The sequence below is a fragment of the Rattus norvegicus genome, chromosome 2 (genome assembly GCF_036323735.1).
Source record: "Rattus norvegicus strain BN/NHsdMcwi chromosome 2, GRCr8, whole genome shotgun sequence".
In the NCBI taxonomy this organism is placed as follows: Eukaryota; Metazoa; Chordata; class Mammalia; order Rodentia; family Muridae; genus Rattus; species Rattus norvegicus.
Genome location: NC_086020.1, coordinates 118,330,570 through 118,357,709, shown reverse-complemented (window position 1 = coordinate 118,357,709; position 27,140 = coordinate 118,330,570). Strand labels below are relative to the sequence as shown.

General features: G+C 40.5%; 1 pseudogene; it reads right to left on the bottom strand.

The window, feature by feature from the left end:
• Positions 1–3,947: 3,947 nt before the first annotated feature.
• Rsrc2-ps1 (arginine and serine rich coiled-coil 2, pseudogene 1) lies at positions 3,948–5,269 on the bottom strand (annotated as a pseudogene).
• Between the last annotated feature and the right edge of the window lie 21,871 nt (positions 5,270–27,140).

Below are 27,140 nucleotides of genomic sequence, written 5' to 3'. Positions count from 1 at the left end.
GAGGAGGGTATCATTAGGAAAAGTGAGAATAAAGACCAGAGACATGGAATCCAATTGTAAGGAAAAACATACATAAAGAAAATCAGTGAAAAAATGAGAGAGAATGCTGTCTAAACATAAAATAAGATAATTCTAAAAGTATTGATAGAAAGAAGAAACACAAGAATCAAATAAGAAAAGTGACATTAAAAAAAATAACGAAATGTTAAAAGCAGCTGCTTCCTGAGATTCAGTCCTGGAGTCTGGTGGGTGGAGAGGCCATGGGGCTCTCATACTTTTTGCTGGTACTGCAGACCTTTTGAGGGTGGACCTTCCATTTGTGTGTGTGTGTGTGTGTGTGTGTGTGTGTGTGTGTGTGTGTTCTGTGAGCACCTTCTGACTATACTGAGTTTTGAAGTCTATATACCAGACAGGTTCTCCAAATTCAGACACTGTGGTTTTTAAATCCCAAAGTGGCCAATGCAGGTCTTCTGTGCGTACTGGGAGTAGAAAGCAAACAGAGTAGGGAGATTGGACTTGAGGACCAATTGCAGAGATCTGAAACATTGTGGGAGGGCAGTTGGGAGAGGCACTGGGCATGAGCCTCAGACTTCTCAGTCCTGCCAGGACTAAGTTACACCAGCACTAAGTGAAGAGTAGCTCCCTTTCTCATTTCAGGGTTCTCTGTTGTTACCCTCAGTGGCTGTATCTGTTTGTATTTGTTCCTGGGCATAGAAGATGGGGCTCCTGACTACTGAGCTCTCCACTGGCAGAGCCTCCTGTACCTGAGTTTCTCTATCTCCATAACTGGACCAGGATCTCTCCAAATGGGCTGTAGCTGTCTCCTGCCTCTTGTGTTTCCTCTTCTTTTTAGGATCCCAGAGAATATATTCCTTTCCACAAGTGGGCTAGTCACAGTCCCTGAGGATGAAGGCAGTGGCCGAATGGAGCCCATCTCTTCTGCTTAGTTGACTTCTCATTCAGAGTAGTGCCTGTCTTGGTGGGGTCACATCAGTGGAGCATAGGCTGTAGGTAGGACTGCAGTCTCCTCATAGAACTGCCTGACTTACCTCTGGAACAAGGCTTGTTTGTGTTCACTCTTCTGGGGAGCTGGGTTGCCTTGCACTTCTTGCTCATTCTTGTACCTTCCTCCTTGTCCCTCAGGTGTGATTTCCCAAGCTCGTCCTTGGAGGAACACACCATCTTTTCTCAAAGTCCACGGTGTTTATTTTTAATACTCCCTTCTCCTGTGCTATCTGCTTAATTTTTTACAGGTACTTTTATTTATTTCTTGTGTGTACATGTGAGTACCAGAGCACCGCAGCATGTGTGTGGAGATGATACATGTTAGAAGACAACTTGAAGACATTGATTCTCTCCTACCACGTGGGTTCTAGGGATCAAACGTAGGTCATCAGTATTGGTGGCAAGCACCTTTACCAGCTGAGCCAGCTCGATGGACCCATGTTATTATCTTTACTAGAAAGTATATTCAATGTGGGCAGAGATATGCTGATATTATTGCATACACACCATAGCTATTTGTGAACGAATCTAACAAATATAGATTTATCTATCTCCAAATGCGTTTAGCATCCTTAAAACTTTAGGGTGACAGGCATTAATAATTTCCAGATATGTAACCTGATTATTTGTGAATAAAATCCAGTCTTGCACATTCTGATGGTAGGGTAGCTTTGGAAGTGAAGCCACAAATCTATGAACTACTAAAGGAACTTTGACCGCTACTGAATTAACATTACAAATGCGCTCACTCACTCTTTTTCCGCCCCTCTGACTATCTGCCTCTTCTACTGTCTTGGAGCTCCACGTGTTAGCTGGCCACAGGGTAAAGCATGTTTGTTTACAAGAGGAACTGACAAGCAGATCTGGACCAGTGCCAAGGATCCAGCAGTTCAGGGTCGCTCTTTTTGGGGTACTGTGGTGAGGCCAATGGCTGGGAAGGCAAATTAGAAAAAGAAACAATTTGGCTGGCACCTGTGAATGCTGTCTCCCATCATAGCTGAGAAGCGTGAGCTCCTGCTGCCTGACTAGATTTGGTTCATTTTAAAGTTCTGTTTAGTTTAATTGGGTTCATGTGAAATGGGAGGCTTGGTGAACTTGAAAATTTTCTGTTTCAACACAGTAAAAAAGTTTCCTCTTCAGGGTTCTGCCACTCTTCCATTCTGCTTTTTGTCCTCCAATTATTTTAACCATTAGTAGGACACTTTCCCAAGATGATTAAGGTTAAAGAAAGCCCTCATATATATTCCTTGGGCTCAGCTGAAATAGATATAAACATTGTTTAACCAGGATCTGAAAAGAAACAAGGGTGGGCCTGATGTCTACTCTAGACTTTATTCCACACTAAACAACAGAATATTGGCTCTCACAACATGCAGCTTGACCTTCTTTCTTCTTGTCGTAATTACCCTCTTCTAATCATAGCCCTCATCTCCTCTCAGTATGGATCTTGGTAAGAAATAGATGGCACACGCAAATTATATCATTTGAGTAGAGATTAGATGGCACTGATTTATAGCAATGTGGGGGGGCGGGATGTAGAGAAAACACAGGATAATGTGGTCGTTTACTATAGTAACTGAGGTCTTCCTTATAGGAACTTTAGTCCTTAGTTGACAGTCACTGCCTAGGGCCCCAGAAACCTGCAGGGGGAAGCAGAGGAGAATATCCTCCACCCTCCTCTCTTTCTTCCTCCCTTGCTGATGCTTTCCCTCCTATCAACCCAACTGGAACCAAGAGCATGAACTAGAAGCAACTTGTAGAAGTTGTCTACAGAGGGTCAGAGCAATCCCATTGCCACAGAGCTGGGGGATTAGGTGTAACCAAGGAAATCTGTTAGCACTCTCTGACTTTCAATCTTCCAACCCTTCATAGACTCTGTTTCCACTCTGTCACTAGTACACATTGATGCCTCTTAGCTCTTCAGCTGTTTCCTTGGGGTTCTCACCCTTCCCTTTCTTATTTTCCACAACTACCAGGTTCTGCCCATTCTATCTGAAGCTCCATCTCTGTCTGGTTTAGTTTGTGTTTAGACGTTCTTGTAAATATAAAACCCATAGACTCGTCCTCAGAACCACCATTGCCAACTGTTTCTTATGTGAACTTTGAGTTTTGATGTTCCTAACCTGCATTCCGCTCAATGAAAAAGCTAAGTAACTAAGGAAATAAATAGTAGCTAAGGAAATAAATCATCTCTCTCTTTTTAGTACAACTGAAGAGTATCATATCATATCATATGTATTCTCCAGTTCAGTGCCGCTGACTCAGTCTGCTTTAGGTGGAGTTCCTTCTGCAGTTGCTAGGATAACTGGTGAGAATTCCTGACCTTTCTAGGGTGGCTGAAGTTAAAAAGAATTTCTGAGAGAGATTGTTTAATGCAGGGGAAGTGGTAGAAGCTACATACAGATGTCCAATGACCTCAGTAGTCTGGTCTGGAACCTGAACTTTGAAGATTTCTCAGTGTTTGAAGTCAGAAAGACAGGGACCAGCTCAGTGGTTGGAATGTGATGAAAATCGCAGTGACATTATTATTTTTTTGAGAAAACCATTTTTATTATCATTGCCCAGCTTGTGTGCAGGATTGTGTATCAAATGGCCAGATCTTCTAAAGAACATTGACATAACACTTCTTTCATGTTTCAAGAGATGAAAATAACTGTACAAGGTTAAGTACAAAAGTACACAAGACAGTGGACATGAGAAAATCTATGTATGAGATTTTTATCCCACCCTTTAATATATTTGAAAAGTAGAATTCATGAACTAAAAAATATTGTCCTTCTATATTCCTGTCAAGTTTAATGGAGGTGGGTTTAACCTGATTACAACACTAACACCAGTATCACTAATATGATATTTATAAAAAATCATATTAAAAAAATTAAAGTCAATGCAACACCCATGCAAGCTAGAATACTGGCTGTGTGGTGAACAAGGGCCTGACATCAGAACAAGTCTATAAAGTCCCAAACTGATATTTTTCTAACCGTATTCATTTCACGCATTGATGACGTGAAACCCAAATCGCATTGCTCTTCGTGTGTGGACTTGCAATCTTGCCATTCATACTGAGCATCAAGATTTTGAAAAACTTCTTGTTGCTTCAAAATCTTGTAACTTTCTTTATCAAGGGAGCTACAGCCAGCTTCACCTTCACTCTTAATGCCCATTAACTTCCTAAATTTGGCATTTTGGTCCTTGTTTCTAAAATTCAATTTTCCCCATATCTCAGCAGACTAAGATCTGTTGCCTTCTTCCTTGCCTTGCCAGAGCATTTTCCTCTTTTTCTCTTGCTCAGCAAATTTCACTAGATTCACAGCTGCTGGGTTATGGTGGCTGGGCACAACTATGCTGGTCTCTGCCAAGGCTTTAGCTCACAGGACTGACATTTGAGCTGCTATAGCTGTCTGAGGAGTAACCCACGTTCCTGTTGCCAACAGTGCAGCAACATTAAGAACAGTAGCTTCAGTGGCTGCAGCCGCTGCAGCTATTTCTTGTTTTTGTTTTCCAACCATTTTCTTTTCTCATTGTTCTTGCAATTTCTTTGCCCGTTCTAATCTCCTAGCTAAGCTTCTTGGGTGTCCATTGCTGTGTTTCTGCCTCTGAAGGGAGGTAGGTGTCCCCTAGGTGTTTGGCTTAGGTTTCTGCTAAATCTTCTTGGTTTTTCAATTCTCTTTGACTCCTTGATCTGCTCCTGCTTCTAGTCCTATGCCTGTGTCTGGTTCTTGACCAGGAACATGTCCTCATCCTTCGTTTTCTATCCCTGCTTCTAGATCTTGACTTCTTCCTGTCTCTGCTTCTGGATCGAGATCTTTTTCCGATCCCTACTTCTTGACTGAGACTTCTTCCTTTCCCTGATTCTATTGCAATGGTGCCTTTCACGTGATCTAGTCCTTGAATGGCTTCTGCTCTGTGATGACTTCCTTTCTTTGTATTTATGTCTGCCCTCACCATTCTCAGATGAATTTAATCACTCTCTTCCTTTGTAAGAAGAATGTTCTTTGTTACTGTGCTCCTCAGACTTGTGTCCCTTAGAGGACTTTTCTTAGATTCATGTCTTCCAGCCTCTCGGCTTCTGCTCTGGCTCCTGTGCTTTCTTCCATCATTATCTGATTTTCATTTTCCTTCTCTTGACCTTGACCTTGAATAATGATGCTTTGAGGCTCTAGGAGAAATAGATATATCTGACTGTTCTTTTTTCTTTTTCTCTATCCGGTGATGTCTTTTCTGGGGCTAATCCATCTCATTCTGTTTCAATAGCCACCATTGTTTTTGAGTCCTGGCCGCTAAGGCAGCGCCTCTGCTTGCTGTACTCAATAGTACTGGCCACACAAGAAACTTCGCCACAGACTAAATCTCTTGTGCGAGAGACTTAGATGGCACAAAAGGTGTGGCATTATGTTTTAAGGGGATGATGAAGAATTTCATATGAATTTATGACGCCTAATGGGAAAGTCCTTTAAGCAACTGGATACAGAGCAGGAATGGCCTTGGAAATAGGGGTTTAGGAATCTTGGCGTCATAACTACAGCAATGTCATAGGAGCTGTTACTAGGGGAGCCTATCATCCTCCAGAGTTGTTGAGATCAAAAGGAAAATAAGCTTGGCTTTCTTGTCTGTGTGTCAACATCGTTCCTAAGATAGAGCCACCAATGCTGCCAATCTAGGATACATAGCCTGCAGTTAGGGTAGCATTTTAAAACATGAGTACCAATGATATGCAATGTTCTAGGTTATAGAAGGTCAGAGTTCACTGAGTAGAAGTATAGCAGAATGTGTTCTTTTATTATAGGACTTATTAATGCTTTACTGAATTCTTACTTGTCTCTTGCTTCTTCTGGGGATGATGATGACAGGAGGGAGGCTCTGTGGGAAATGCTGAGAAATCTTATCATAATCTGGATATAAGGGAATTCTGATAAAATCCCCCAGTAAACAAGGGATTGGGCAGCTCCTGTCACCAGGCCTACTATACAGCCCAGCTCCTCCCCTGGCTGTAGAGTCCCAAACTCTCTCTTTCTTCCTCCTAGATTTCTATATTCTTGGCTGGAAATTGTTATGTATGGAGTAACCCCTCAATGACTACCACAGCCTCAAAGAAACTGTCATTGGTATCTTGATATGGGAAGAGTAGGGAGTCTCTCCATTTCTTTCTCTTTCACCATGGCAGGCCAGATACCCCGATAGCCACCTGGGAAAGGTGGCCTCCATTTCCCCATTCCCAAGTAACCCAATGTCAGAACCAGATGTGAGGGTCTTTCAAACATTCTTTTTGAAGGGTCGTACCCTTGGTCACATCAAGATGGGCTTCTGAGTGTTATGGTATTGCCCCTGAATATGGGCTATCTATCTTCTCTTCTCTTCAGAACTGACTGTGTAAGAACCTGCTGGTTTTTAAGACAGCCAACAAACCCCTTACTTCTGTGAACCCAAGTGCCCGGTCTTTCTCCTACCCTGTCTTCCTACTGCTAAGTCCTTTCATAAGGGGATTTTTCTTATAAAACCAGACAAGCTTTTGACAATGTAAATTACTTTTGTTCACTCTGCTGCTCAGAATTGTCCCTCAGTGTAGTCTGCTTCCTCATCATGGTCCTTGGACATCTGACCTGCCCCTGCATAATTTCTCTGGTCCATTTTTTTGTTCCTTTCCTTAAACTCATTCTTCTCTTTTCCCTTCTTTGAATATACCGGGCATGCTCCTTTCTGTGTGTCTAGAATATTCTCTTCTAAGCACACATCATCTTCCCTCACTGGGGAATCACCTCTTTGGACCACTGTTTCTGAAATGGTACTTCAGTGGTCAGCTCTGGTTTTTAATATTTGAAGTTCCACCCATTTGTTTTTGTACTTGAATTTAACATGAATATGAAGGATTCTCTCTGGTTGGCTGGTTAATGCATCCATCTTCTTAGTTTACATGTTCATGAGATGGTAGGATCACAATGCTTATGACTACTTAATACAGGTTTCAGGTGGCCTAGAGAAAAGTCTGAGATACAAAATAGACTGCAGGGCACATTCTTATTGATTATATTTAATGATTATATAGTTGGGTGATTAAAAGTTATGATGAATTTGTTCTAGGCTTCCTATACAATCGTTTTTACTCTAACATCCTTCACAAAAAATGACCTTCAACTTTGTCTTCATTGGAAACATTTAAAATCATGAGTGTTGGTAATGTGTGTGCACATGTATACATATGTATGTGTCACATCAAGACAAAGCTTGCTCTCTCCCTTCATTCTCTTCTTCCTTCTTCTCCCTGTCTTCCTTCCCTCCCTCCCTTCTTCCTTCTTTTATCACTATCATTGGTGAGTAGCATTATAAACCAGGTCTGTTTCAGGTAACCTTCACACATTCTTGCACGAGTATTATTCTCATGTTACAGATGGGAAATATTAGGCTGCTAAAGACAGGTTGCTGCAGGATCCTTCCTGGGGGCAAATCTGACTGTTCCAAAACTTCTGTGCTAATGTCTTTTCAACTCAATAAGCTCAAGGGTAACTTTTGTCTATTTCTCGTATCAGCTTTATTTGGTTCAATTATTCATGGAGGTATAATATGGACACAGTAAAGCACAGAAACACTAAGTGTTTAGTTCAGTGAACTCATTCATTGTTGCTCATCTGGACAACTACCACCACCTGGGAAGCTGCCGAAAATTCTCAGTGCTTCAGGTGGATTCTTTTAAGGGGAAAGAATTTTTATTCACAGCTGGACAGTAAGGACTGGTTATTTTTTTTATTAAAATCAAGAGAAAATTATTTACAAACTCCTTGTATTTGCAGTTCTTATAATCACTAAAACACAGATTTAGTGTTAATGTAAATAAAACTGAAATTAAAAAAAAATCAATTAGTATAAATCCAGACAAAGTTTTCATAAAGCCAATCTTGACTTACTGTGTGCCATATTGATCCCATAAATCATATCTTTGCAGCCATTCTGGCTTTGTTGTCATGTATCACCTTCCCATTTGAATTTCTTTAGCATCTTTACTTACCAATTGCTTTCTAGTGGCATGTAGTCATTGTTGGTTGAATATACCATTTATATTTTCAATCAAATTTTCTTTGTTCTCAATAATTAAAGTAGTTGGTGCCATTATGTTCACATAATCCACAAATGCAGTAGGGAACTGAAATTTTTTATTTGTTCTTAGTAGTCATTTGGACATCTAGATAAGGTAATTCACAGTCCCCCGCCCTTCCCCCACACAAACATTTGCTTATATAGTCAAATGAATGAAATCATAGGATGTGCTATTCTATGAGTGGAGTACTGAAGCTATGTCAGTGGAGATTCCGTGTGTGCTGCATGATCCAGGCATACCCCAGTTTCTGAGCTTCATATTCGGTAAGTCCTTTTTATGCAGAAGACATTGCTGACACCATCACATGCTCTCTGTTCTTGCTATTGCTGTTCTTACTGTTGTGGCCTTAACTTTCCAGAAAACTTTTCTCAGAGTCACCACCCATCTAATGCTGAGCATTCTTACAGTCCCAAGCATGATGACTTTAATTAAGGAAACTGTTGTGTGTGGTTTTGCTTTACCTGCCTTTGCCCTGGGAACTGGGACCATGCTACTAGCCCCATCTAGCTGCCCTTGAATTCTTGAATAAAAGATACACACACACACACACACACACACACACACACACACACACAGTTGTTCACTTTCATCTTGACTTCTTGGCACAATTTCTGGGAGCTACTATCTCCCACTACCCCCTGTCAAACATTCCTGACCACCTGCTTGTAGTAGTGTCCACAGGCCCCAGCTTCTCCTGAGACCTCACATGGCTGATGGGGTCTTCTCTCTCAAAACATCTCCTCTCCTTCCTTGCATCTCCCTTTCCTCCAGGGACCCAGAAGTCCTGCCTGTATCTTTGGCCAAGCAATTGGCCCGGCCCATGGCTTTCTTTACTGACAGATCAAGAACCAATTGGGGAACAGGACCTTAGGATCAAAAACCACCCTTTCAAGGAACTATAGTTATGAGCTTTGCAACCTGCAGCCAGGCTGAAGTGTGCTCATATTTAAAAGCTGCTTTGAATATTCAGAGTAAGCACTTTGCTAAGAAAACCTCTAGTGACCTTAATGACAGACATTTATTCTGTGCTGAAGAAGAGTGTGTTTGTAGCTGCCTGAAGACATTTTAGGAATTCAGAGAGCTGACAGGACATTAAATTCTTAATCAATCCTTACTCTGTGATGCAGAAGGTAAGAAAAAAAAAAGCAGAAAATGGTCAGCAAGATGGCAGGTAAAGGTGACTGCTGCAAGTCTGATGACCTGAATTTGACTGGGGTATGACCAGATCCCACCCATGGAATAAAAGGAATGATTGCCACAAGTTCTCCTCTGACTCCCCATGCCATGGCACATGTATAACCACCTTCTTACAACCCCACATTTCCCACCACCTACACATAATAAATAAATTCTTGTATAAAATGCTTACAGATGAAATTTTGTAGAACTCAAGTAGTAAAGAAACCATGATGTTAAGAGCAAAATACTTGACCCGCGGTTCCCGGCCCGCAGCAGCTCTCTGCCCCCAGACCCTGTGAGAGAGAGACCCAACCGCCTGGTCAGGTGGGCACTCCTGAGGCTGCAGAGCAGAAGAGACCACCAACACTGCTCACCCCTGCCCACATCCCTGGCCCAAGAGGAAACTGTATAAGGCCTCTGGGCTCCCGTGGGGGAGGGCCCAGGAGCGGCAGGACCCCTGTGCCTGAGACACCACCAGAACCAGAAGGAAACAGACCAGATAAACAGTTCTCTGCACCCAAATCCCGTGGGAGGGAGAGCTGAACCTTCAGAGAGGCAGACAAGCCTGGGAAACCAGAAGAGACTGCTCTCTGCACACACATCTCTGACGCCAGAGGAAAAAGCCAAAGACCATCTGGAACCCTGGTGCACTGAAGCTCCTGGAAACGGCGGCACAGGTCTTCCTGGTTGCTGCCGCTGCAGAGAGCCCCTGGGCAGCACCCCACGAGCAAACCTGAGCCTCGGGACCACAGGTAAGACCAACTTTTCTGCTGCAAGAAAGCTGCCTGGTGAGCTTGGGACACACGGAAGCAGAACTCCTGTAGAACCGGGCACGTTCTGTGTTTACCGGAAGTCCCACACCCGCGGATCCCGGCCCGCAGCAGCTCTCTGCCCCCAGACCCTGTGAGAGAGAGACCCAACCGCCTGGTCAGGTGGGCACTCCTGAGGCTGCAGAGCGGAAGAGACCACCAACACTGCTCACCCCTGCCCACATCCCTGGTCCAAGAGGAAACTGTATAAGGCCTCTGGGCTCCCGTGGGGGAGGGCCCAGGAGCAGCAGGACACCTGCCTGAGACACCTCTGGAACCTGAAAGAAACAGACCGGATAAACAGTTCTCTGCACCCAAATCCCGTGGGAGGGAGAGCTAAACCTTCAGAGAGGCAGACAAGCCTGGGAAACCAGAAGAGACTGCTCCCTGCACACACATCTCAGACGCCAGAGGAAAAAGCAGACCCTAAGAGAACACAAATGCCAGCCCAGGTTACTGTATCCAGCAAAACTCTCAATTAACATTGATGGAGAAACCAAGATATTCCATGACAAAACCAAATTTACACAATATCTTTCTACAAATCCAGCACTACAAAGGATAATAAATGGTAAAGCCCAACATAAGGAGGCAAGCTATACCCTAGAAGAAGCAAGAAACTAATCGTCTTGGCAACAAAACAAAGAGAATGAAAGCACACAAACATAACCTCACATCCAAATATGAATATAACGGGAAGCAATAATCACTATTCCTTAATATCTCTCAATATCAATGGCCTCAACTCCCCAATAAAAAGACATAGATTAACAAACTGGATACGCAACGAGGACCCTGCATTCTGCTGCCTACAGGAAACACACCTCAGAGACAAAGACAGACACTACCTCAGAGTGAAAGGCTGGAAAACAACTTTCCAAGCAAATGGTCAGAAGAAGCAAGCTGGAGTAGCCATTCTAATATCAAATAAAATCAATTTCCAACTAAAAGTCATCAAAAAAGATAAGGAAGGACACTTCATATTCATCAAAGGAAAAATCCACCAAGATGAACTCTCAATCCTAAATATCTATGCCCCAAATACAAGGGCACCTACATACGTAAAAGAAACCTTACTAAAGCTCAAAGCACACATTGCACCTCACACAATAATAGTGGGAGATTTCAACACCCCACTCTCATCAATGGACAGATCATGGAAACAGAAATTAAACAGTGATGTCGACAGACTAAGAGAAGTCATGAGCCAAATGGACCTAACGGATATTTATAGAACATTCTATCCTAAAGCAAAAGGATATACCTTCTTCTCAGCTCCTCATGGTACTTTCTCCAAAATTGACCATATAATTGGTCAAAAAAACGGGCCTCAACAGGTACAGAAAGATAGAAATAATCCCATGCGTGCTATCGGACCACCACGGCCTAAAACTGGTCTTCAATAACAATAAGGGAAGAATGCCCACATATACATGGAAATTGAACAATGCTCTACTCAATGATAACCTGGTCAAGGAAGAAATAAAGAAAGAAATTAAAAACTTTTTAGAATTTAATGAAAATGAAGATACAACATACTCAAACTTATGGGACACAATGAAAGCTGTGCTAAGAGGAAAACTCATAGCGCTGAGTGCCTGCAGAAAGAAACAGGAAAGAGCATATGTCAGCAGCTTGACAGCACACCTAAAAGCTCTAGAACAAAAAGAAGCAAATACACCCAGGAGGAGTAGAAGGCAGGAAATAATCAAACTCAGAGCTGAAATCAACCAAGTAGAAACAAAAAGGACCATAGAAAGAATCAACAGAACCAAAAGTTGGTTCTTTGAGAAAATCAACAAGATAGATAAACCCTTAGCCAGACTAACGAGAGGACACAGAGAGTGCGTCCAAATTAACAAAATCAGAAATGAAAAGGGAGACATAACTACAGATTCAGAGGAAATTCAAAAAATCATCAGATCTTACTATAAAAACCTATATTCAACAAAACTTGAAAATCTTCAGGAAATGGACAATTTCCTAGACAGATACCAGGTATCGATTAAATCAGGAACAGATAAACCAGTTAAACAACCCCATAACTCCTAAGGTAATAGAAGCAGTCATTAAAGGTCTCCCAACCAAAAAGAGCCCAGGTCCAGACGGGTTTAGTGCAGAATTCTATCAAACCTTCATAGAAGACCTCATACCAATATTATCCAAACTATTCCACAAAATTGAAACAGATGGAGCACTACCGAATTCCTTCTACGAAGCCACAATTACTCTTATACCTAAACCACACAAAGACACAACAAAGAAAGAGAACTTCAGACCAATTTCCCTTATGAATATCGACGCAAAAATACTCAATAAAATTCTGGCAAACCGAATTCAAGAGCACATCAAAACAATCATCCACCATGATCAAGTAGGCTTCATCCCAGGCATGCAGGGATGGTTTAATATACGGAAAACCATCAACGTGATCCATTATATAAACAAACTGAAAGAACAGAACCACATGATCATTTCATTAGATGCTGAGAAAGCATTTGACAAAATTCAACACCCCTTCATGATAAAAGTCCTGGAAAGAATAGGAATTCAAGGCCCATACCTAAACATAGTAAAAGCCATATACAGCAAACCAGTTGCTAACATTCAACTAAATGGAGAGAAACTTGAAGCAATCCCACTAAAATCAGGGACTAGACAAGGCTGCCCACTCTCTCCCTACTTATTCAATATAGTTCTTGAAGTTCTAGCCAGAGCAATCAGACAACAAAAGGAGATCAAGGGGATACAGATCGGAAAAGAAGAGGTCAAAATATCACTATTTGCAGATGACATGATAGTATATTTAAGTGATCCCAAAAGTTCCACCAGAGAACTACTAAAGCTGATAAACAACTTCAGCAAAGTGGCTGGGTATAAAATTAACTCAAATAAATCAGTTGCCTTCCTCTATACAAAAGAGAAACAAGCCGAGAAAGAAATTAGGGAAACGACACCCTTCATAATAGACCCAAATAATATAAAGTACCTCGGTGTGACTTTAACCAAGCAAGTAAAAGATCTGTACAATAAGAACTTCAAGACACTGAGGAAAGAAATTGAAGAAGACCTCAGAAGATGGAAAGATCTCCCATGCTCATGGATTGGCAGGATTAATATAGTAAAAATGGCCATTTTACCAAAAGCAATCTACAGATTCAATGCAATCCCCATCAAAATACCAATCCAATTCTTCAAAGAGTTAGACAGAACAATTTGCAAATTCATCTGGAATAACAAAAAACCCAGGATAGCTAAAGCTATCCTCAACAATAAAAGGACTTCAGGGGGAATCACTATCCCTGAACTCAAGCAGTATTACAGAGCAATAGTGATAAAAACTGCATGGTATTGGTACAGAGACAGATAGATAGACCAATGGAATAGAATTGAAGACCCAGAAATGAACCCACACACCTATGGTCACTTGATTTTTGACAAAGGAGCCAAAACCATCCAATGGTAAAAAGATAGCATTTTCAGCAAATGGTGCTGGTTCAACTGGAGGGCAACATGTAGAAGAATGCAGATCGATCCATGCTTATCACCCTGTACAAAGCTTAAGTCCAAGTGGATCAAGGACCTCCACATCAAACCAGACACACTCAAACTAATAGAAGAAAAACTAGGGAAGCATCTGGAACACATGGGCACTAGAAAAAATTTCCTAAACAAAACACCAATGGCTTACGCTCTAAGATCAAGAATCGACAAATGGGATCTCATAAAACTGCAAAGCTTCTGTAAGGCAAAGGACACTGTGGTTAGGACAAAACGGCAACCAACAGATTGGGAAAAGATCTTTACCAATCCTACAACAGATAGAGGCCTTATATCCAAAATATACAAAGAACTCAAGAAGTTAGACCGCAGGGAATCAAATAACCCTATTAAAAATGGGGTTCAGAGCTAAACAAAGAATTCACAGCCGAGGAATGCCGAATGGCTGAGAAACACCTAAAGAAATGTTCAACATCTTTAGTCATAAGGGAAATGCAAATCAAAACAACCCTGAGATTTCACCTCACACCAGTGAGAATGGCTAAGATCAAAAACTCAGGTGATAGCAGATGCTGGCGAGGATGTGGAGAAAGAGGAACACTCCTCCATTGTTGGTGGGATTGCAGACTGGTAAAACCATTCTGGAAATCAGTCTGGAGGTTCCTCAGAAAATTGGACATTGAACTGCCTGAGGATCCAGCTATACCTCTCTTGGGCATATACCCAAAAGATGCCTCAACATATAAAAGAGACACGTGCTCCACTATGTTCATCGCAGCCTTATTTATAATAGCCAGAAAATGGAAAGAACCCAGACGCCCTTCAACAGAGGAATGGATACAGAAAATGTGGTACATCTACACAATGGAATATTACTCAGCTATCAAAAACAACGAGTTTATGAAATTCGTAGGCAAATGGTTGGAACTGGAAAATATCATCCTGAGTGAGCTAACCCAATCACAGAAAGACATACATGGTATGCACTCATTGATAAGTGGCTATTAGCCCAAATGCTTGAATTACCCTAGATCCCTAGAACAAATGAAACTCAAGACGGATGATCAAAATGTGAATGCTTCACTCCTTCTTTAAATGAGGAAAAAGAATACCCTTGGCTGGGAAGGGAGAGGCAAAGATTAAAACAGAGACTGAAGGAACACCCATTCAGAGCCTGCCCCACAGGTGGCCCATACATATACAGCCACCCAGTTGGACAAGATGGATGAAGCAAAGAAGTGCAGACCGACAGGAGCCGGATGTAGATCGCTCCTGAGAGACACAGCCAGAATACAGCAAATACAGAGGCGAATGCCAGGAGTAAACCACTGAACTGAGAATAGGTCCCCCGTTGAAGGAATCAGAGAAAGAACTGGAAGAGCTTGAAGGGGCCTGAGACCCCAAAAGTACAACAATGTCAAGCAACCAGAGCTTCCAGGGACTAAGCCACTACCTAAATACTATACATGGACTGACCCTGGACTCTGACCCCATAGGTAGCAATGAATATCCTAGTAAGAGCACCAGTGGAAGGGGAAGCCCTGGGTCCTGCTAAGACTGAACCCCCCAGTGAACTAGACTATGGGGGGAGGGCGGCAATGGGGGGAGGGTTGGGTGGGGGACACCCATAAGGAAGGGGAGGGGGGAGGGGGATGTTTGCCCGGAAACCGGGAAAGGGAATAACACTTGAAATGTATATAAGAAATACTCAAGTTAATAAAAAAAATAAATAAATAAAAAAATAAAAAAAAAATAAAAAAATATTATCATTAAATATATTTTAAAATATATTTAAATATGTCACTATAGATGAGACACATTATCTTTATATTTTTAAGGTATCCCTCTGTAACCCAGGCTTGGCCTGGAATTCCCTATGTAGCCCAGGCTGGCCTCAAAATTTTAGAATTCTTCCTGCCTCAGCCTCCCAAGGGCTGAGATTCCAGTTGTGAACCACTAAATCCAATATATACTTACTGTTTTAAATATATATCTCATTCTATGCTTAAAAAAAGAGCAAAATACTCATTAATTATATGATTGTACCATAATTGGAAATCCATACTACTCATGTTCTACCAAACACTCAGGAGACATAAATTTTTGGAAGAAAACAGTGGTATTCAAGATTAGCCCCAGGGGAGGCTTACCACTCCTGTTTCTATTTCAGGGACTTGGCAGGGGCCACAGTGATATAGTGGGCTAGATGGGGATCTTTCTTTCCATCTATATCCAGAGGTCAGTCCTATTTTTCTAATCTTCCATTTAGAATTCAATTTCCTGGGGCCAGAACCTCCATTTTTCATCTTAGAGAAAAGCATCTCCTTTCTGTAAGTCAACTCATATGACCAGAAGACAGAGGATACCTTGAGAAGGATGACTGTCTAAAAGACCAGCCAAAGATGGCTGGTGAGTAGGAGGTTAACATTAAGTGGGAGAGGGTCTTGAGACGTGTGTACAGATCATGGAAAACCTGATGAAGCAGAAGACCTGGAGGTGGGACTATCACTGTAGAATTTGATCCTTTGTGTTCTACAACTGAATTAGGGAGTAGCTTCTTTTCAGCAAAAAGGAAGAGGTTGATCATCAAGATACAGGGGAGGGGTAGAAGAACAACAATTAGTCTGACTAAAGCCTTGTTATCTGGTTGTGGATAACAGGAGGGGGCAGAAAGGTGTTGAAGGGCATCTTGCAAACCTGGAAGGAAAGCAGGAAAGATCCTGAATTTTTAGACAGTAGGGACATAGAGATACATTTAGCTGAGACATTGAAACCAGTAATATACAGGACATCACGTCTGACATCAGCAGATCATTAGTGGAAAAGATGTGTTTTTTAACTAGCAAATAAGGAAGGAGGCACTATTAACATGTTGGGCCTTAAGAAGTTCCATGCTGATGCACAAAACAGGTAATGATGGGAGGGGTCTTGACTTGTTAAGACAGCATAGAATAATTATCAGGAGATTCTGATGAGGGAGTAGTTGGAGTTCAGATGGACTGATGTCAAGTCCAAATGAATCCAGGACCTCCATCTAAAACCAGATACACTTAAACTAATAGAAGAAAAAGTGGGGAAGAGCAGAACACCAATAGCTTATGCTCTAAGATCAAGAATCAACAAATGGGACCTCATAAAACTGCAAAGCTTCTGTAAAGCAAAGGGCACTGTCATTAGGGCAAAACAGCAACCAATAGATTGGGAAAAGATACTTACCAATCCAATATCCAGTAGAGGGTTAATATCCAATATATGCAAAGAACTCAAGAAGTTAGACTCCAGAGAATCAATAACCCTATTAAAATAGGGTACAGAGCTAAACAAAGAATTCTTCACTGAGGAATACCAAATGGCTGTGAAGAACCTAAAGACATGTTCAACATCCTTAGTCATCAGGGAAATGCAAATCAAAACAACCCTGAGATTCCACCTCACAACTGTCAGAATGGCTAAGATCAAACACTCAGGTGACAGCAGATGCTGGTGAGGATGTGGAGAAAGAGGAATACTCCTCTATTGCTTGTGGGGTTGCAATCAGGTACAACTACTCTGGAAATCAGTCTGGAGGTTCCTCAGAAAATTAGAAATAGTTCTACCTGAGGCTTGAGCTATACATCTCCTTGGCATACACTGAAAAGATGCTCCAACGTATAACAAGGACACATGCTCTGCTGTGTTCATAGCAGTCTCATTTATAATAGCCAGAAGCTGGAAAGAACCCAGATATCCTTCAACAGAGGAACAGATACAGGAAATGTGGTACATTTACATAATGGAGTACTACTCAGCTATTAAAACAATGATTTCATGAAATTCTTAGGCAAATAGATGGAACTAGAAAAATATCACCCTGAGTGAGGTAACCCAATCACAAAAGAGCACACATGATACGTACTCACTAATAAGTGGATATTAGTCCAAAAGCTCAGAATACCCATGATACAGTTTACAGACCACATGAAGCTCAAGAAAAAGGAAGACCAAAGTGTGGATGTTTCAGTCCTTCTTAGAAGGGGGAACAAAATACACACAAGAGGAAATATGGAGGCAAAGTGTGGAGCAGAGACTGAAGGAAATGCCATCCAGAGACTGCCACACATGGGGATCCATCCCACATATAGTCACCAAGTCCAGACACTATTGGGGATGCCAAGAAGTGCATGCTGACAGGAGCCCGATGTAGTTGTCTACTGAGAGCCTGACAAATATAGATATGGATGCTCATAGCCAACCATTGGACTGAGAATGGGTTCCCCAATGGAGGAGTTAGAGAAAGGACTGAAGGAGCTGAAGGGGTTTGCAACCCCATAAGAATAAGAAAAACAATATCAACCAACCAGACACCCTAGAGCTCCAGGAGACTAAACCACCAACTAAAGAGTACACACGGAGAGACTGATGGCTCCAGCTGCATATGTAGCCAAACTGTCTGGATTTAGTATTTTCTCTCCCTTTCCCTCTCCCTCTCCCTCTCTTCTCTGTCTGTATGTCTCTGAAGGCATATTTCTGAGATGCATTTAGAAAGGAAACATTAATATTAGGGTGAGGATACATCCATTATGGCTGACACTGTAACACCCATATTAGGTCCCAAGGTGATGGCTAAAAGTTTTAAATTACATAAAACAGGACAAACAGGAAAGATGTTTCTTGTTAATGTCTGAAGCAAGCCATAAAGGATTGGGGTGATGGTGTCTGTTCTATAAGGTCCTGGTGCACAGAGGGCCTTCTTTGTGGCTTTTCTACATAGATATTATGTTAGGTTTTCAACTCTGCAACAGCTGAAAAAAAATAAAAGAAAAAGGTTTTGTTTTTGTTTTTCACTTGTGTCAACATTTCAGTAAAATGTCAGTCTTTGATGCACTCTTCCCATGAGGCTTTGAGGCTCAGAAAGAAACTCTCAGAACATGAGCTTTTGGGGGAACATTTCAATTTTAAACCACAAGAGACATCGTACTCAGTGTCACCTCAGGACCCAGTATGGGTGTGTGCATTTCAGGCCTCAGGCAGGTGGACAGCAGAAGGGCCCACCTCAACAAAAAAAGTTACTTCTATCCCCTTTGATTAGATTTAGTCAGAGAGCTACATCTAACTGTCATGACAGTAAGAAGGGCAAACTTTATATAGATATGTTTACAGCTAATATTTCAAGGTTTTTTAGCAAACAAAGAGAAGACTGATATATTTGGGGCAGCACTGACTTTGATTAACTTTTTTGGGTATATATTTAAGATAAGCAGAAAAACAAGGTGACAGTTTGTAGGTGGAAAAATCTTACATTAACAGGCGATAGGGAAAGAGCTGAATTAGCTCCTTGATTTGTTTTAAATGTCCTCTCTATAGAATGTCTAAGCTAGAGGACGAGAATGCTAATGGGGATACGCCCCACATAGAGCACAACTTGAAGCTGCATAATTATAATTTCTTGGAAACCTTGTTGAAGACCTTCTCACAGGCTGACATGCATTTTCTGCCCTCAGCCTTCAATCTCATTGCATGCATGCTTGTGTGCCATTTGTGTGCATACCCAAGTAGACCTGAAGAAGGCATTAGATGCCTGGAACTGTAGTTGAGCATCACTGTGACCTGCCCCGTGGGTGCTCAAACCAAACACCTCCTCTAAAAGAACGGGTGCTCTTAACTACTGAGCTATTTCTCCTGCTTTGCATTTCTCTTAATTCTCTGTGATTTATAAGGCTGAGTTCTTCCCTTACCTCCTTAAGTCTCCCCCGTGCCTTTTGAGTTTGTGGTACCCAAGTTGTTCTTGTTTTCAGGACACTAAACATATTAATCTTTGTGTATACATGCTTTTTTGCTTAGTGAATCACAGACAGCCTTTTAAAGCCAGCTCATCTATATCTATCTTTTATAAATGACACCCCTAGAACAAATACACTGCAGTCTTCTTAGTGCTGCTGTACATATGTAAGTGTGAGACAATTTACTAAAGCATGGGTATCTTCTCAGGGCCCACATCCCGAAGAAAATGCCTTTCCCTTCCCAGCAATCATCAATTACCAATACCTCCTCCATGCTATATTTTATCTGGATGATGTGTCCTGGGTCTTGTGCATGAAGTCACTGCCATTGTGACTTCCTGTGTGTAATGTCTGGAAAACACTGTTTCATTGCAGTCATTCATTGCATGTAGATGTGACAATCTTTTTACCTCCTCTTCCAATATGACTCCTGAGCCTCGGTGGGAAGAGTGTGGTACTGGTGTCCCATTTAGGGTTAGGTATCCCATAGTCTTTTATTTTATCTGTACTTATTATTATCAACTAGGAAAGGCTTCTTTGGTGAGGGTTGAGCAATGTACTAGTGTATGAGTGTAATGATCAGCCCCGGATGGCAGTTTAATACCATGTCCACTTAGTAGAATAATTGTAATAGTTTCTCCCATTAGGCATATCACCTACATAGGCACAGTTTATGCTCAATTTCTGGTACTGGATACGAGTTCTGCCTTGTGGAGATTGCAAAGGAACTAAAGATGAGGGAATGTAAGGTAGATTTGATCAAAGCACACCATATGTGTGTGTATGAAGTTAAGAAACAAACAAAAGCAGTTCAAAGATGATTGTTTCTCTTGTTATGAAGTAAATAAATATGCATTTATTTATATAATCTCTGTCTTTGCTGAGCTTTGAGTTTCCAAAAGGAAATAATTTTGACCATATTGCTTAACACTTAGTGAACGTTCAACATGTTTGTTGACTGATTGAGAAGACATGCAGATGGTCTACTTTAATTCAAGTCTTTAGGGTCAATTAAAATATACATGTTATAACAATACTAAATTCCATTTGTGATTTTAAGGCTATTGTTGGGTATCTGGAAGGGATTTTGGGTTACTGATGCTGGTTATAGGCATTTCCCTCACTTCTTTTCCCTCACTTTTTTCTTTTTCTTTTTTAAGGGTAATAGAAAATTTTACTAGAATTGCTTGATTGAAGGGCTTCATATTTTCACAGAAATTCACATTATTAAACCTCATAATGTTACATTGAAAATATTTCAAGTAGAAATAGAAACACAATTTCCCTTTCTTTCTTTCCTCTAGCTCCTGTCAGCTACCTTCTCTCAACCCCCCTTATGCCCCACACTCTGGAGTAGGAGTAGATAGCATACTTTTCTTTGATTAATATATTAATATATATTAATATTATTAATTAATTAATATAATTAATATATATTAATACAATAGATTAATATATATTTATACATATATGTTTATTATTACATATGTGTGTGTATGTGTGCATGTATAGATATATTTAAAGCTGAGTCTTCTTTTGTTAGTGGTATGTATATGGTTTCAAGGCTGAGTACTCTGCACTGGACATGGTACTGGAAATCTAGTGAGTTTCTCAGTGCTATTGAGCTCATAGACCTTACAAAAAATCTGCTACAGTAACTTTGCTAGACCAGCATAATTCCTTACTACATTCTAAATCTTATCCTAATACCTACAGATAAGTGCATCTCACCCCTCATCATATGGATACCATCAGATAAAACTACAACTGGGTACAATGCAGAGATCAACAGGCTGTGGGGATCCTAGCTCCAGCAGATACATCTATATCACAGCCCCTGCATCTCCTGATCAAGAATCATTGTGGTAAGAGTCTGGAACAACTTTAAGAGAATGGTAACATAGAGGGAAGAAAATCTTGAGAGTCTCACCTCCGGATAAAGAACTGCAGGGTACTAATGCCTCCTGGGAAAAGGAGAATTGTCCTATCCCAGGGATGAGCCTTATATTGATTGTCCTAATGTTTAGAATGGGTGCAAAAACACATCAGAGAAATCACAGACTCAAGTTTGGGTCCTGCATAAACACAGGAGAGTATCACACAGTTTGTAGGATGTTAGGAAAATAATACTGAAGGTGCATTTCCGTGGGTCTCTTTTACTTCTACCTACTTTTAGGAAGGATCAGTAACAAGTGTTGACTTCTTAGAAATTAGAGTTTTACAGAAGAGAAGTAAAGTTATGTGAAAAATTTCCCTCATTTTCCTTGAAACTTTCTGAACGAGGATCATGGCCATGTGCTCTATAAGACTTTGGTGGTTTCTTCTGTGTGCTCTCTATAGTGGCTTCATGAGGGCCACACTATATCCTTAAGTATTGCAAGGTATAGAATTCTATGATGGGCTTTCCATGACTTCAGTTGTCTGTGTGTTCATGATTTTTTCCATATTTGTCCATCCTCTGAATTTTTATACACTTATATTTATAGATTTTACTTAAATGAAATTAGCCTCACTCTAAGGTAAGAGAAAAGCCACAGCTCTGTAATGTTCCTGGCAAGTATTTCTAATATACATTATCATGAATGCATAATTATGATAAAATGCTATTCTATTATCATCTTGCATGAAACTACTCTATAAACTTAGCTTTGCATGCTATAATTGTTGTGGAAAACAAGAGACATTTGGGATAATTCAAAATACCAATGCAATTTTTATCTATTACACTCTTGCTTGGTACACAATGAGGATTGATTAATGGAAGTATAACTAGCAGGAGGGCCATAATCTTGTTTTGATATGCCTGCCATTTTCATGAGTGACCTAAAGACATAGAAGGTGAAGGTGCTTGATGTGACTTCACCTCATCTGGCAGCGACCGGATGATGGAACTGATTCAGATTAATTTTGACAGGCTTGTGTTACATGAAGAAAACAGAAACAGGATAGAAATTAGTGTAGAGGATGCACAATTAAGTAAACAGGTGTTTAAATATAGAAGGGATGCCCTGATACAAAGAAGATTCCATTGACTGCAAATTCATTAGGAGCAACAGCTTAGCGCCTTTGTTAGGCATGACATGCAAAGTTGAGTTCCAGGTGATACCCTCAACACACAGCAGTTTGAAGTCACACGCAATTAAGAGAATCAACTGGTCTTCTGTTAATTAGGCTCATCAGTCTGCCTCTGAAAAGTTGTATTCATGTCTAGAATGTCATCATCTTCGTTCCTGTTGTGTGAAAGACAACTAGACAGAGTGGGAATGTGGAATCTAAGGAACATAATTACAAGGCAGGTTTATTGTTGGTTTTGCATGTGTAGGAATGAAGGCATTTTTAGCCTTTGTATCACTGAACTGAGTAAAGGTCTCCCTTACCCCACCGTGTGTGTGTGTGTGTGTGTGTGTGTGTGTGTGTGTTGAATCTGCTGAGATTGTGAATAGAACAAGCTGATATGACATGGATTTTCCTTCAGCTTGACAGGGACCATCCATCCTCTGCCCTCAGCATCAGTGCTTCTGGTTCTCAGATTTTTAGGGACAGAAGGAACTTCACGCATTACTGATATTCCTAGTTCTACAGCTTTTAGAAAAACAAGTTTCCCAAAACACACAGGTACACAGACACACTGACACACAGACAAACAGACAAACACACATAAAGATGTGCACTCACACTAACACAAATGCGTGCATGCATGTGTGCATGCACACACACAATAGTTATATATAATATATAAGGTATATTTACTTTTTCACACCCAGGAAACATATGCATATATTTTGTGATGCTGTTTTTCTGGAGAACCCTAATGTTTCATTGTTTGCTCTTTGGAAACTTCAAAACACACACACACACACATACACACACACACACACACACACACACACACAGAGTATACATTGTATATAATGTATTCTAACTACTCTTATCACTACCCTCTCTGACCTCCCTTTCACTCCATATTCCTACAGGTCTGTTTTCCACACTCATGGTTTTTTGTTTGTTTGGTTTTGTGACCCATAGATTTTAACTAAGGTCTCTGAGACCATAGGTTTGGAGCTATCATTGAACTTAGGTTTACTGTGTATAAATAAAAGACAGTGACTGTTTCCTACATAGTCCACCAGTGGCCAATAGTTCAGTGACAGCTGTAGCTCCATGAGCTGCTCTCTGATCTGATGGGCCAAGCGGTGTATGGATCCAGGGCAGGCAATCACACCTTCTGTGGGATCATGTTTTCTGTGACTGTATCAAGCTCAGAAAATGGCATTTCTTGGCCTGTCCTACTTTGTAGTTCTTAAATTGTTTTCTGCCCTTAATCTTTAGTGTGCCCTAAGCCTCAGAAGGGGTGGTTAAATGTTCTATACTGGGATGATTGTTCAACTTGCACATATTCTTATTTTCTTAAGCAACCAAGTCTTTGTGTTCACTGCCATTTACTAAAAGAGACACTTTTCTGATCAAGGCTGAAAATAGCATTTGTCTATGAATAAAACCATAAATATTTGGAAGACAGTTTGGTACTGTGATGATGTAGTTGAACAAGAGAAGTAAGTTAAGGCTTATGACCTCTCCAACCATGGGTTTTGTTAATCAGGTATATAGTACTAAGCATGTATTTCCTCTTATAGAGTAGGACTCAGATGTAAGTTGACAGTAGTTGGTTATCCCCTGATAGTTGTGACACTATTGCACATAATACTTGATTGGCAGATTGGTATTGCAGTTTACAAGCCTAACATGATACCTTTTACCATTGATACCTTTTACCCTCAGCAGCCTGCTTATCCTGTGATACCATGAAAGCTAGTTGGCAGAGCAGAAATTTTCTGCTCAGTTCAATCTCGATTTCTCTATATTTTGTAATGCAGGTTTGTGACATCTTTACTAATAGGGTGTTGTCATCCAGTCCTGGTGAACAACCAGTGGGAATGGCAAACACTTTCTACTTTGTGAATTGGCTTACAGTGTAGTAGATTTCTATCTGTTTTTTTCCAAACATCCTTAGTTTTGGAGAACCTTAATTGATATACACTGTGACAAAACACTGTTTTCAAACACTATCTGAAAACCTATCAATGGAGAAGATATTTTTTCTGTATTGTCTTAAGAAGGAGACTTATTATAACGGTTAAAAGTATGGAAAAAGATCATCCAGCCAGGATTGTTGTATGATGGTGCTTAGTATGTGTGAAGTTGGTAATCAAAGAATCCTTTACCCTTATTTGTGTGAGTTTAATTTTTATACCAATAACATGTCATCAGAAAAGATAGCTTGTTTCTGTTAAAAAGCAAACCTTTAGACTATATGGGGGAAAATGTTTGCTTCAGACAAGACACATGTTTTCAACTCATTCCATGGGTTTTTGTTTTTTGTTTTTGGTATTTTTTTTGAGTCTGAATTTTTCTTCCAGTTTATTAAGGTAATATTTCTGCCATATATTGTTGGGAAGAATAAATTATTGTTATAAATGGGGATTCAAGACACAACAGGTCATCAACATGTATAGTTTTCCTTGACATGTGCTCTTGAATTCACTATTGAATACAAGTGGTAGAAAGGAGCAGAGGGATATAAAGATACAGCAAAGGTTACCTGGGGTGAGGGGAGAAGTCAAGGTAGAATATGGGGAAGGAGAATCAGCATTAAAGACTTTTAAAAATACTACATTGAAACCTAATATTGTATACATGTAAAAGGGGAACCTAATATTGTATACATATAAAAGGAGTTTAAATGGAGTTACTCTATTACAGGACACAATGTCTCCTTCAAACACCATGGACTATCAAATAAATATCCTGGTACTGGTTATGGGTTACTTTGTTTAGAACTGGTAGTCAGCAAGGTCTCATAGACTCTTCTAAACAATACAGGCATTACCACTGTTCTTGGTCACTTTCAAGAACTTGATGATAAGAAGTGATTGTTGAAGAACCATATGTAGCACGAAATATTAAAAAAAAACAAATCTATGCTAATGTTGGTTATTTTCTGGTCCTGGTGGTTTTGTCACCTCTATGGCTCGCTCCATGTGGTGGCTCCCCAACTCATGGTTTGTTTGTTGTGGAACCTGTTCACATTTCTAGCCATCTGACACCTGTGGTTAGCTGTCACAAATCCCTGCAACCCAGTGAAATTAAAACTCTAGAGGCTTGTAATTTATCAGTCAGATTTATGTTAGTAAATTCTCAACCCACACAATGCCCACACAATGAACTCAGAGCCAACTGATATTGATAGAAGCTGTCCACCTAGAATGGACAAATCATCCCATATTATTTCATCCCTTTAATGATATTCATAGCTATTTGTGACTAACACCATGTGGATTGGATTTGTCCTCTCTTTCCTCCATCTTCTCTCCTCTGTTGTGTTCTCTCTGCTTCTATCTCTTCTGTCTCTAAAACTCTCAGCCTGCCTTCATTTTTCATTGTCCAATCATAGGCTCTAGCCTTACCTTGTGCCTGCCCTCATCTATATATAGACAACAATCTGCAACCATATACTTAGGTTATAGGATAGGCTGGTACTAACCTAAAAGATTCATTCCTACAAGGTAGCCTTCATGGTACTCGAAGGTTCTATGTATGCTGCCTGGAGTGAAATGTAGTCAACTGTGAATCATGTTAACTACAATAACAACTATCCTAGCAAGATGTATTCACTATAGAAGTTAGGTCTGGTTCTTTCTCCCAGCTCCATGTTCTCAGAAATAAAACCAGACTCAAAATATATTTACAATTACTTTGGCCATATAGATAAGTGTAACAGTTACTATGAACTGTACAAAGATATGTGGTTAGCTAGATCATAGGCTCTAGGGGAGAACATACTACTAGGTTTTTGCTAAATGGATATAGTAATAAAATGCCCCCTAAGTTCTTATCTTTAGCATCTTAGTGCATCTCTCAGCCCTCCTCAGGGGAGTTTCTTTGTGCAGTAGATGGTAGTGAATTCAGAGAATCACAACTGGTCAAAGTTCAGAGAATGAGACTATGGAGGACCCAGCTAAACAGAGAAACAAAATGGAAGTGTGGGTGTGAGCTGAATTCACTCTATGGAACAGGCAAAAATCTGGCTGTCCATGGGAAACACAGAAGCAGCAGAAAGAGAGAAGGGTAGTCAGAGTAAGCAAAGGACATATAGCTTAATGAAACAGGCTGTTATCTACCATCAGATGGGAGAGGAAAGCATTTGTTGAGAGTCTACTCAGGGATAGGAATTTTGTAAGACCTCTGGGACCTCCTATTTTTCTTTTTCCTTCCTTTCTTTTCCTTTTTTAAAAATACTATCTTGCCAAAATGTTTGCACAGGAACAGGCCTTTTTATCTATGATGCTTTTTTCATGAGAAAGGATGCAGCTATCTTAGGAAGCCCATTCCTATCTCCTTTCTTTGTGTTTCTCTAATTTTCTAAAAAAAACTGTTATCAGCATTGTATTTATGTAAGGATTAGGGATAATCATCAAAGATTGAGAGAGAGAGAGAGAGAGAGAGAGAGAGAGAGAGAGAGAGAGAGAGAATATAGAAGCAAACTGTTTGCTGGATTTGACAGCATAGTTGAACACATGATCTCATTATGGGTGTGACAATTGCATGAACAAGGTTTGCACAAGATCAAGCCAGTCCAAATCCCAGGATGCATGAGAAAGGAGCCTATGAAGTCCCATTCCTATCTAAGGAGATATTAGCAATTGTGGGCATCTGGAAGAGGGAGAGTTATTTGGATCCTGAGAGGATACACACCTTTATAGATCGTCCCATATACATGTACATTCAGGCAGTACA